The sequence below is a fragment of the Pholcus phalangioides genome, unplaced genomic scaffold, assembly GCF_987345545.1.
Source record: "Pholcus phalangioides strain wild (caught in Gottingen) unplaced genomic scaffold, Ppha-v1.0 ptg000015l_1, whole genome shotgun sequence".
In the NCBI taxonomy this organism is placed as follows: domain Eukaryota; kingdom Metazoa; phylum Arthropoda; class Arachnida; order Araneae; family Pholcidae; genus Pholcus; species Pholcus phalangioides.
This window is the reverse complement of record NW_028301608.1, coordinates 30,906,605-30,920,547: the sequence shown is the minus strand read 5'-3', so window position 1 is coordinate 30,920,547 and position 13,943 is coordinate 30,906,605. Positions and strand designations below refer to the sequence as shown.

Genomic DNA, 13,943 nt, shown 5'->3' with positions numbered 1-13,943 from the left:
GGTTGCACAGCAATGCTGTTTCCATAACCCTGCTAAGTACACGTGTTACGGTGTTGTCAAACTTTCGTGCATGCAAGGAATCCAGTATAGGTTGCAATTAAGGTAAGGTACCAAATTTCAAAAATCAATATCATTCTGATTAAGCATATATAAAATGATTTTGTTGAACTATCGGGCTTTTGTGATGAAATGCATAGATTAAAAAATAATACTGGTATTCTCAAAAAATGGGTTGCATGCCTCAAAAAAGTTGGGCAATGTAGCGAAAAATGCTCGGGCCAACACCGGGAACAGGTAGTAGTAAAAATAAGAACAAATCTGTTGAAGAAAAAGAGCCTTAGAATCAGCTCCGGCAAAAACTGTGAAAACCCATTCCCTCTCCGAAGGACAGAGGAAGAAGGAAATGACATGAACTTGAATGTCGCTCTCCACTTGTTAATACAAGATATACGGAAGACTGGATGTTGTGAAGCTATTTATTATTTGAGATGTTAATTTTTTTTTTTTTAAGGAAGGAAAAAAAAATCATCGCTGCCTCTACCGGGAGTCGAACCCGGGTCCCTCGATTGCCGGACGAGTGCTCTAACCACTAAGCTACAGAGGCGATAAATATCTTCACAACATCCAGTCTTCCGTATATCTTGTATTAACAAGTGGAGAGCGACATTCATGTCATGTATATAGCCATCTGGTGGCTCGTCGTCCATGAGCTATTAGCTGATCGGTTCACCGTCCATTGCACGGTTCCGTTCGGCACATATACGCTCTAGCGAAGGAAAATCTCTATCTCCTCTGTAGCATAGTGGTCAGAGCGCTCGTCCGGCAATCGAAGGACCCGGGTTCGACTCGAGGCAGAGATGAGTTTTTTTATTCCTTTAAACATCTTTCCCTTATTAACATCTCAAATAATAAATATCTTCACAACATCCAGTCTTCCGTATATCTTGTAAGAAGGAAATATTGCAGTAGTTGCTTGAAAAAAAGGAAAACATTTTCCATGTATGGTTATGAAAAAGAAACTAGCACTGTTTTGGATTGCATGGAGCCAACAAAAAAGGCTTCGAAGTGGCCGGCAGAAAAGAAGACCCCCTTTTCTACAAATGGTCTAATATCGCGCAAGTGATCGAGCCTCCAAAATGATTGAAAATATGACTTTTTTCGGCGAATATTGTTTTTCCAAGAATTGAAAAATGTTTTTGAATTTATAAAAATTGTTCAGTTCTCTGTGTTTTCTTTATTGATTTTTAAACATTTCTTTGTTTTGACAAAAAAGCACCTGTGTAAATGAGGTGTATTTTTGTGTTGATAATATGAGAGATTTTTCTTCAATACCAGTGGGTTCCATCATTTCAGGAATGTTTTACAGTGTTTTAAAATAATTATGTTTGATGTGGAGTAAAGTCATTCTAACGTATGGGATACTTTTGCTCAAAATAAAAATAAATAAATTTCGTAAAAACATTATGGAAAGTGGATTTGTGTGTTACACTATGCTTTATAAGAGAAAAGTTTTAACTTTTCAAAATTGCTTCAAATCTCAGCATTTTTCAATTGTTATTTTCTAGCATAAGATTAAATGAAAAAATTTATATTAAAATGGGCCAAAAAGCAAACCAACCCGTGTATACGGTACTTACAATTCATGTGCCATTTTCCAAGAGAACTTTGTGGCATCGAGATGTATTTTAAGACATCTCGATAAAATACCGAGTTTATTATACAGAGAGGAAAGTGTACATGACAATGTTTAACCATTATTTCGTAAAAATCTGAAATGGTGAATGTGAGATATCATTTGCCTTGTGGTTTCCAGCATTTTGATATCTGAGGAAACTGGTTTCCATATTCCCTGATGCACTATGTTCACGAAAACTTTCTGACTAATTGCAATACCGGAAAAGATTATTTACTGCGGTATTACAGCATAAACAATCGCACACTCTTTGGTACGTGAAGTCTATCTTTGTGTGCGTTCTTAGAACGATGTTGTGGTTAAGTTTTAAAGCATTCTCATGAGAATGGAAGGCACCAACCACTTGGATTCTAACAAATAAATAGATTATTAGCCTTCAGACCAAAATAGTCCCAGTGAATTTATCGCGGTATCTTTTGTCATTGTGCCATGCTGAAGTTCTACAATAAATCTCCGAGAAAAATATATTTTCACGAACAAAAAGAAATGGATTCGAATGTTATTGCACAGTTTTGTAGCGGATTAATATTTCTGAATCACGATACGATGGTCTTCTTGGAAGAACTCTTCGAACCACGCCCCACTATTAAAGACTTTTCCCTTTTAATGCTAAACGACATACACTTGAATCAATTACTCGTATCGAGTTCAGAACCTGTACCATATTCTCGTGTGTGTTGGGACTTGACAAGAAAAATAAAAATCGTACTCTTTCCGATGGAATTGGAAAAATATGATGAGAAAAAAAATGAATGTCTTTTTTAGATGACATGAAATAAAAGTCATCTTAGGATTTGAATTATGTTATGTTGTTATAAACAGATTCGTGAGCTTATCTACTTGAACATTCGTAATAGACAAATGAACAAGGTATTGAAATTTACATGATGTATAACCAGTATTGGCCAGTAGGCAATTCGCCATTTCTTTGAGGAGAGGAAATTCAGGTAATTTTTTTAGAGTTAGTTCCATTGTTTTCCCATGAAAAAATTACTCCTTTTTCGGTAAAAATATTCCTTAAAATTTTGGATGGGAGTGAAATTACTCATCAAAGGGATTTTTTCGTATAACACTGTATAACTACTTTTTTTTCCCATGGGTAAGTAAGTACATCGGATCCCATGCACCCCAACCATATAAGTTGGTGAAAGACCTCATGAGTTACCAAGTGAATAACCGTATAAGTAAGTTGCTGTGAGTGACTGTATGGATGAGTGAATGATCATATGAATGAAAAAGTGAGTGACTGTATGGATGAGTGAATGATCATATGAACGAACAAGTGAGTGGCTGTAAGAGTAACCAAGTGAGTGTGCGAGTGACCGCATTAGTCACCAAGTCAATGATACTGACATTACTCCGACCTACGTAACACACGTTGGGGTGGGGGGGCGCATTTCATTGAAACTTGGTATATATGTTATGTGTACCATAAGAAATAGATAACTGCTATAAAAAAGCGCTACGTTTTCCAACTGGTAGTCAAAAACTGAACTATTTTTGTTGAATGTTTATTTTTCCTCTATGGCCCCATACATCCTATATACCAAGTTCCATCAAAATACTTCCATCAGAATGGGCGCCACACATTGTCTGAGTAGTGTCAGTTTATTTATAACCACCATGTACATTAGAGATCAGTTCATGAAATAGCTTGCTTTAACGCTTTCAAACATGCTCAGAAAAGCCATGTGTCATCTTTCGATTATATATTAGAAAATGCTTTTTTTCCCGTGTTTCTGAAAACCATTCCAGAGACTGTGTAGCTTAGCTCAAAAATGTAGCTTAATGTTGAATACTAAGCTCAGTCAGAGATGAAACAAAAGTTCAAAGAAATAATGCAACGTATACACAAAACAAATATCGTAACTATCAACGTTACGATTTCGATTCTAAGCTCCAAAAATATAGACCATCCCATAATCTCTTTTCTCTATTATTATTATCAGGTAATAGTGTTATTCGGTCTTTCTTTCTCGGGGAAAAATATATATTTTTATATAAAAGTCAATGTTTCATTTTTCAAAAGCGATCATGCAGTTTAAAATGGATAAGAAACACAAAGAAAAATATCGAATATAATTCCTTTTAAGCAGATGAAACTCTCATCTTCTTCCATGTCTACGAAGTGCAAACATTTCTGCTCCTTGGTATGATTTTTCCCAAGCTTAAATCCAATATCTATATGACATACCTTTAGGGTTAATACCTATCGTCTAGGGAGTGCGATAAATTTAACTGCGAGCTTTAGCCGTTCACACAAAAGTAATAAAACGGGTCTATAAATTGCGGGATAGGGAATCCCTTTTGGCTTTAGGCTTGACGTCCGATAGTAGAAGTCAAGTTTATGATGGTTTTACGTGGGGTTATAACCACCCATTCCTCTGGAACTTGGTTATATGCCCTGCTAACCACGGTTGCTTTAGAAGAGACAGAGATATTATATTTTCGAGGCGGTAAAAAACCATTTCCAAAATGCGTTCCTTCGCCTCCTCCTTCTTGAAAAGTCCTCAAAAAATGAAGAGATTTGCAACTGAAATTGTAAAGTTTGGTTTGCTTTGGTTTATTTTCATTTCTATTTTTCCTCTCCCCGGAATGGTCCAAATATATAATGATGTTCCCTCTCTATCGAGGTTTTATTCATTTTTATTGTCGTGTACAAGAGATGTGAAAAGTAAAGCTGGATTTATGTGTCCGGGAGCCTTATTGAGACCCCGCGTTTGACGAGGTAATATTGCGTTCCGTATTTTTTGCAATGGTTTTCTATCTTATTTATATGGCGTTCATGATATTCTCATTGGATGCCCTGTAATTTTAGAATGAATGTGCAACCGTAATGTCACTATTCAATAATAAAACTCGATTTCTAGTTCCAAAAATTTGATTCCTATTCTCCAAAATTTGATGTCTGGTGATAAATAAACTAAAAATCCTGTATAACGAGTACGGCTTATAACAAGAATCTCGCAATAACGAGTGGTTTGCAAGTGATTTTCAAATAGTTAATATTAAAGATATACTAAATATTCGGTTGTATCGAATGAAAAATTAGGCAGCATGCTCTATAACGTCAAAAAATTCTCAAAAATGCCATTATGCCAATTTTTCCTTCTTAGTCTTCAATGAATCGTATATATATGATGACAATTATCATAGCATATGCTCCTTTTAAAAATTACTCTGAGGTATTTCGAACAAAGAATGGTCACAGAAAAGTGAAATTGTTTTAACCCCTCTTTTTCTTTTTTTTAGACTTCTTCACTGTACGCATGGGTTGTGTGTTTTCTTTATTTAATTTTCGTCTCTCCCAGTGACTAAGAGACCAAACCATGAATGCAACTCGTATACGGAATTTCGAACGAATTGCTACATACCGGAATGTGTGTTCTGAGTGTATTTGTGTTATCATTCATGCATTATTCAATGTATTTGTGTTATCTAAATTGGGCTTGTTTCGTATTCTTGCTGGTGCTACCATGCATCTCCCATATTTTGAAGTGAAGAAGGTTAAATACTTGATTTTTCATGTTATATGAGTATCGTGTGGTAGATCTGCCTGCTCTCTGTGGAGAAACTTTTTTTTTACTAAATGGGATATCAGCTCGCATTGACGTCTCGAAAACCGAAAAAAACCAACTTCAACTGACCGCTATTGTGCGTCAACAGTATTTGATCCTGGATCCTTCAGCACGTCCTCTGGATAACAGTCCAGCACGATGCGCCCCACGACCGCATAGCGATTAAAAGACCACGAAACCAGAACTTACAGCTTGAAGTGACTACCGAATGACTGAGAAAAACGTCATAAAAAAATTCCGATTGGCGGAAAAATATTTATGAGTCCGAGCAGCTAAGTAAGCAGTGATTTCTTGAACATTTTCCCCCATCAAGATATTTAAACTTCTAAAATTGCATGGGCAGAATTATTCTCATTTTAATCACAGAGCAACATACTTTTCTTCGCTTTTACATCATCTCTTGCCTCTTCCGTTTCATACACACGATTAAAACAGGTGCGCCCCGACTTAGTTTGTGCCAAATGGTGCCTAGACATCAAAACATAGGCGTAAATACCATTCCATTCCCACGCTTCAATAAGCCAATAAAGTTAGACATTTCTTTGTTACGTACAGGTATCTCTTAGTTACTCTTACTTCTTTTTCGGTCGTTTTGCGCGTTGGCTTCACGTTTTAGGTAGTTCCTTGGGATGCTCACGAATCTTGTGTAGGGTACCCAATTTAAAATATTGTAAATTTATTGCAGTATTCAGTGCCTGTTGGCCGTTCTTTGGCCGCAAGGGAGCAGGAGGTGAGCAGTACCTTGATGAGTCCCATATATTTCTGTGCGTATGTGGCATTTCATATATTTCCACATTACGATACTCTATTTTACATTTGTGAATCATTCATTTAATTAATTAATTAATTTAATGAAATGCTCGGCAAAGTCACAATTGTATATTTGTTTGAAATGCTTGTTTAATTATGACTGATTAATGATTTTTAATACATTTTGATGTACAGTATTTAAAATTTGAAACTTAATGTGCGGCACAACATTAATGTTTCAGTTTTTCAATTGAGAGAGAGAGTATATGATTTTTATTTTAATGTTTCATATGTTTGTCACTCGGCTCACGACTGTAGGTATATAATAATTGAAATTTTTAATTGTTCGGGTGGTCGACTAAATAGCTTTGGCACAATCAATAGCTCGGCCAAAAATCAATTGCATACCTAGAGTTCTGCTCATCATTAGAATCAAAACGAAATTATCTAAAGGGTGTTTTGATGTAAATAAAGCCGCAATTTTAGAACCTGACAGAGCAAAAAATTAAAATTCGTTTTTGACGAAAATCCCACGTGATCTTTAAATTTCTTTATAATGGACTTTCACTGTATAACTTTCAATGGAGCTGTGTCTTGATCCTATCCTTTTTTTAAATTTATTATTAATTTTGATTTAAAATTGAAATCCCTTCACCCAGGTTCGAATAAGTATTATAGGACCAAGCCAAGGTTAACCATTCCATGAGACGAGAGACACAATACAACACTTTCGTGAACAAATAAATCAGAGTCAAATTTTAAGGTGAAAAATATTTAATTTTAACAATTAAAATAATTAAGACCAAGGTGTCGGTGGCTACCGGATGATTATGCATAGATTACGAACTTCATTTCAAGAGTTTACTTAAATGTGGTTGACATGGTGGTTTTAATGTCCGGAAACGGTGACCAGTCGATTGACGAATTCGGAGTTAATAGAGGGTGATGGCAGATGAGCGGGAAAGCACTCCGGAATCACAGGTTCGTCCACATTTTGAAGAAGCCCTCTGTCTTTACACTGTTAGTCGTTGGCAGTGAACTTGTGGCGGCATCGCCATTAGAAGCCAGTGTACGTCGACAAGAACTGCCGACGTATCTTTGCGATAGGTGAAAACCAGACCAGAGCTATTCTATGAATAGCTACATGACGATGGTCCGTACCATCAAACAAGATGCCCCGTGGACGAATCCTCGGAAAGCTGTAAGCTGTCATGTGGTCGCCAGTTTACCATTGTACACTAACTTGACTCCGCACTGTTTACTTGTTATCGTTATTCTTAGAATTAGTGTAGTATTTCACATTATACTCTTTGCTTCCGCTACACCGGAGAGCTAAAACGAGAAAAACCTACATTTCCGGCCGCGTAAAAATAATTAAACTAGCACATTTTATAAATTCCAATTACCAGCGAGCGAAATAAACAACTCGCTCATCTAAGTACCAAGAGCCTGCATCATTGACTCACATTCCAATTACAAGCGAGAGAGAAAAAAACTCTAACCCGCCAGTAGCGTAGAAATTATATCAAGCTTCCGAGAATTTTTCTAGAAGGTATGTTAAAAGGCCCCTTGGCGATACAAAACTATATGAAAATGTACTGGGTAGAGGTCCTGAAGGGAATTATTCGGCGTTTTAATTTAGAGTTGGTTGAGAAGGAAGAGGGGGGGAGGGGATTGAGGTACAACAGAAAAAAGGGTAAATCTTAAGGGGACCGTCCAGACCTTCAGAGAATTTCTTCTCTCCAAGAACCCTTAATCACACCCCCTGAAAAACAAACATTACCTTATATGGCTGGATGACCATCTTCTTCGCTCTCCTACAACCCTTTGTAATTTGATCCGTGTTTTTCATCTGGGGCCCCAAGGCAGCAGTACCGTGTACAACTATATCTTAAGGCCTAAACTTTTAATAGAATAGATTTTGCTTTCCAACTATATTATTATTATATGATACCATAAAATGTACAATTAAATATAAGTATAAGCATATGGTTAATTATGGTTGATTCCGCTGTACACGCAAAATCCAACTTTCCACATAAGCCAATCTATTCAATACATAATAAAAATCTTTCTTTTCTCTACAATTTAAAAATATTTTAATAAGTACTGAAATAATGTTATGATGAAGTTTGACAATTCAACATACAAATACAAATACAAATACAGCTGCATTAATTCCTAAGCTAATTCCGAACTATGATTCTAAGACTATGCTTTCGAGGACTAAAGATAAAATAAATTGGAGAACATTAGAGAACTGCTTTCTAAGCCAATGGCCCTTGTGTGTAAGGATTATTACTATTTCTTAGAACTAGACAAACACCATTCACCACCTGTCAAAACAGACGTTACTCGCTCCCTCTCTACTATCCTCGAGAGGAACGCATAGATTATTGAATTTCGTCGCTTTTGGCGAGATGGTTCAACCGCAGAAACACGTCTCCTAATTCTCGTGGAAACCGTGACTCCCATGCCATGTACAACATGTCTGAATTTTCTCTGACAGAGTGACCCTATTACCATTCGAGCTAGCTTGCGATTCACGTAAAATCATAATATTCCGCTCTTTTGTGCGGAGGCGTAGGGAAAAACAGTCAAATCAAAGTACAGTCATTTTCGGTTAAAAAACACTTCCCTAGAATATATATATATATGTATAACCTCTATCGTGAATGCTACTGTAAGATCGAATTTTGCAGAGGTCGCTTATGTAACATGTCTTATAGCACTGTGATTTCACCATCTGTTAGACACTCATGAATAATGGAGCAAACTGCATTTGAATCAGTATTCTTGATTTTTTTTTTTTTTTTTTGGGAAAGTGGTACTCTAATTACACAATGTCTCGGGCTATTACCTGATTAATTTTGTTCACAAAAGAAACAGACTTTTGATTCATTTCAACAGTCGATCTTAGTTGTTGACTGATAAATTTTAAACGTGATGACTGAAAGCATCGGACCATTTTCAGATGCAAACAGATTACTAGTATAAGAAATTCTTTGCGAATCAGGCAATTGTCATTAATACGTAGGAAAGACATTTAATTTTTTACTTCGTTAGATGTATTTCTCTCCCGCAACCTAGTATAATATATTTAGAGAAAAAGATCAATGCCTAAATAAATGTTGTCCCACAAATTCGTAAATAGTTTAAAAATGTTTAAAAATGTAAGGATTGGTATTACAAATTAACCAGGAGGTTTTTTGTTAAATATATTGTGTTTAGCGTTTAGGTTTTTGAATTTTTATACCATATCTCTGTAATTTTCCTTTTTGAGTTGTGTACAACTGCAACCATGCACCAGAAAACCATGTGACTTTAGGCATCGTCATCAAGATATGAGGGATAAATAATAAGGATCGACATCCCATGGGCGGAGATACGGGGGGAGGCCGTGGGGGGGCAGTGCCCCCCAGACTTCCAAGTCCATCTCCGCCTATGCGACATCCACACTACGAGAGGGGTACATATCTATATCAGAGCACGTGCCAATTTCAGTAACCCAACTCCTGTAGCTTCTGGGCATAATATCTCCAGCAAAACTATTGACATTTTTATTTCTTCACTAATGAATATCACATTGAACTCACAAGAACATACTTGGTGATAATTATAAACTCTTTTACGAACATTGTGATTCCATACCAAAAAGCTAATCCGAGATTTTCGGTTTTTGGAATAATTTTGAAAAATTCCCTCATTCTTTCTCTAAGACGTTCCCAAATTTCATAGCTTTCTGATCATTAATTATGCCTCTAGACAAATCAGAATAGGAAAACATATATGTAATACTCGGTAGCATTTTTCGACTTTGAAAAAACTGATTCATCAAGGTTGTTAATTAACAAGGGATCCATGGACTTATTGGTGGTCTTTGAAGAGATTTTTCGGGGGAGAGTGGGTACTTGAACTATGATGCGAAACTATTAACAAATGGTTTTTACATTATTATATGACGGATATTTATTCTGTTAGGGAGTCTATGTTGCTAATTTTGTAGGCACAAGGTGTTCGTGGCTTTTACCTCATTGTCGTAAAGGTTCCATGAAACATAAAGAGTTAAGAACCCAGTGTCAATGTTTCTCCAACAACACTTAAATATACAGAGTGGATACCATCGACCACTCAATAATTACACATGTAATTCCTTGTTGTAAAAGTGGTGGTGGTTCTTTGAGAAAACAGCTAATATGAAGAAGTATTTTCAGTTTTTTGATTTGACCAATAATTATGGAGTTATAACGAATTAAAAATTAATAACGTCACTGCGAATCCTGCTAAATTCACCGAACGTGCACCAAACGTATAACTTGGCGTTTTTAAGCTGATGTAAATGGTATTACCCTGAGAGTAATCAAGAAAGCTAAAGCTGTTCAAATTAGTTAGTTTTCTTTGTCCTTTCCATCAGAAAATTTCACTAACGAGTTTCTTTCTTAAGGAAAAAAAATTATCGCATTTTGCAAAAAAGTGATGATTTTGGGAAACACTTTTTTCTGTAGATTCTGTTTTTCTAACTCTTCATATCTGGTGATAAATATTGGCGAAATATAGGGGGACGAAAGTGACACGTGACAACAAGGTTAACATCACTCTACACGAAGAAGAAAAAGCACCAATCATGAACGAAAATAACCGAATTTGGCTTCTAACGGCATTGAATACTTCAGTTTATTTTAAATTAGCAGTTACCCGCTGCCTGGAGCAAATTTTTTTTTTCTCGCTGGGAATTTCGCGTGTAGTTGACTGTTAGAAAACTCGTGACAAAATTTAAATCGCTATAAATTACTCCCTTAACATTCGTCCGATCCTAGAACAATTTTCGATGTTATTTTTTCACAAGGAATCACGCGTTTAATTATTAGGCAGTTGATTTGTATCCACCCTCTATATTTTATAAAAACAACTTTTGATCAGTTCTTTAAAAATGTCATTGTTGTAATTCAAATGTTTTAACAAAGAGAAATTATTTGTCCGTAGCTATCAATATCTTTCATTTTTTTCTACGTGAAGGTCGTTTATTTCCCGGTTGGCCATGAAGTCATCCGAAAAACATAGCGATATAATAATAAATATCGTATTGCAGGCGGAAGAGCAATCGGACACGTCGAGCAGCTGAAGCGACAAATGTTTCTCTGAACGAATTATTGAATGTGATGCTGCAGATTCTCTTCTTTTTTTTTTGTCCGATGTGTGTCTCCGTTAGAAATAGAAACGTTCACCAGGTAAATATCGTAGCATCACAATTTCTCGTTGTTACGTGAGAAACCCCACACGTGTCACGTCGCAATTGGCAGTACGAAGTCACGGAATGCGACGCTCCCACTGAATACCCTTCTTCAGCAAAAAAGATAAGAATAAAAGAATAATGAAAACAGAAAGAAAAAATAGAAAAATCGTTTGCGTTACACATTCTCTTTTACTGCGAAACGATTTTCACGATTTTTTTTGTGAGAAGATTCTATAAAATGCTGAGCAAATGAAGACAAAATATAACGAAATACTTAGAGAAAAAGTCATTGTTACTTTATTTGAAACACATGAAATAATATAACAAAGGGTTGAGAACGCTGCTGTATATTAAAAGAAAAAATATAGCGCGTGTTGTAGCAAATAATTATTGAGTAAAAATAAACAATGATTTTTTTTCAATTTAAAACTTCTTATACTGTATGTACGGAATTGCTTATCTCTATAAGGAAGTATTGAGTACGGATTTTAAAAAATCATGAAAAATCAACAAATCTATGTACCGGGTTGGGCTGTTAAAAGAGATGGATTTTTTTCGAAAATCAAGGGGAATAAAACTCGCTGATAGTTTCCGTCATCGAAACACATGTAAAACATCCTGATTATGGCAACTTAGCCGAATGGGCTTTTCTACCAGCATCGCAGTCTTCCAAAGAGACAGTTATGCTAAGGCGACTTGATAAGGATTATTACTTTACCACCTTATTCCAGTGGCTATAGTTATGCAACGAAGACGTAATTCAATTCACACCCACTTTTGTCTTAGAAGAATTTGCCGATAAGCTAGTTGTTGATGCCATCATCTTTTAAAAGGATTAAATTTGCTTGCTATCAGAGGAAAGAATACTTTGGAGCACCACCTATTGACAAAAATAATAACTTTATTTTTCTACTGTGTCAAAAAAAAAATTGTGAATAATATATTGATTAATTCACAAATTAATACAATCGAAGTTTGTTATAACTATTTTGCTCTACAAAGACCCCCGTTACGATAAGTCCCAAATGATTTCCTATTCATACCATATTTTTACTCCAATATAAAGACCTGAAAATATCGACACATCCATTACAACGTTCGAATTCAACTCTGCCTCATTTTTTTTTTTTTTTGTGAAGAAATTAACAAAATCCGTCTTCAACTGTGATTGACCTATTGCACTTGAACTTTAAATTAATTTGAATTTTATTATTATTTTCCAACCTGTTGCATTTGCATTTCTACTGCTTACATTGTAAATAAAATGAATAATGTAACATTTATTCCTTCTGAATTGGAATTTTCTTAAGAAACCTGTATGATTTTATGAATATTTCGATGACTATCCAATAAAACGTCCGTTTTCTGTGGAACGATAGGGTTCGTTATGCGTTGACTGTAATTCCTTCATAATATCGATGTAAATGGTTGTGTGCTAGATAAAAAAGATACGAGTACATCAGTTGAGTAAAATAATAATCACGAGATGGGACTATTAGCCCCGTCTGGTTTCCTAATAATAAACTGATGGATGATTGAATGCCGTTTTAATGGATAAAACTACGCAACTTACGTTATTAGTAAAGACATACTGTTTGTTTTCATTCCACTCTTCATCTGTAAGTTTTTCACCTGGGCTACCATGTCATTGCCAAACCTCCCTCCTCCTTCACAATGGTTTTAAATAAATTATTTGGTTCTTATATATATAATACATATTATATATATAAGCTCTCTCGAAATATCTTTTATTTCCGAATAGTATAAATTTATTTATAAAATAAGTACTGATAGCACTTACGGAGTGTAGTTATATATAACAGTCAAGCCAATTATAGGTACTAGCTTCAGTAGATACTGAGTTTGTGTACGAGAAAAATGCGTCCTTCCCAAACTTATAGGATATAGATTTTTTTTATCCAGAATAACTTCAATCATAATTATTTTAAATAATTATTAAATTCTTCGAAATTTGTCTAATTTTTGTGAGAAAAAATGATAGTTTTCTTTTTCAATCGAACCTAACTTTAATGATTAATTATTAGATATTTGAAAAAATTATTTGACTCATTTTTTTTATATTGTTCTCAATCCCTTTAAATGTAAGGTGATAAGGTAAGATACTGCTGCAGACGCTTTTGCAAGAACTGCTTTAGATTAATTTAGTTCTGCTATAAACTGATAAACTGACTTTTAAAAGATCATTACTGTGAGAAAAATAGAAATGAATTCCCCTCGTATTAAGTATCCCTCATTTCTCATTAGTAAGAGTTAATAAATGGTTAGACTATAAGACATGCGGTTTCGTTTTTTTGCAGTTTCGTGAAATTCCAAAGAAGTTTTATTTTCTTGTTTAATTTTGTGCCTTTAATGTTTATTAATTTCGTTTTCCAGGAGCCTGTTTTTTGCTACTACTACTTTAATTTGATTTTCGGATAATTTTTTTTATACGTAGTTCTCATTCCGTGTATTTACTTTTTTGTTGTTATACACACGCTTCTGTACGTCATTATAAAGCGTAGTACATAAAGCTCATAAAATTACCAAAGGATAAAAAAAAGAGATATATATCGAGAGAATGTGGAGCTGAAATTACTTTTTCCCTTCACGATATTAATGATTGCATGTCCGACGGAGAAATGCAATATTTTCGAGAATTTATGTCAGATTCAATTAATCAAGATTAAAA

At 35.0% G+C, this 13,943-nt stretch overlaps 1 non-coding gene across 1 annotated transcript; it reads right to left on the bottom strand.

Annotated features, from left to right (window-relative positions):
- Nucleotides 1–532: 532 nt before the first annotated feature.
- TRNAA-GGC (transfer RNA alanine (anticodon GGC)) lies at nucleotides 533–604 on the bottom strand. The gene has a single exon. It is a non-coding gene; the product is annotated as a tRNA-Ala (tRNA).
- Between the last annotated feature and the right edge of the window lie 13,339 nt (nucleotides 605–13,943).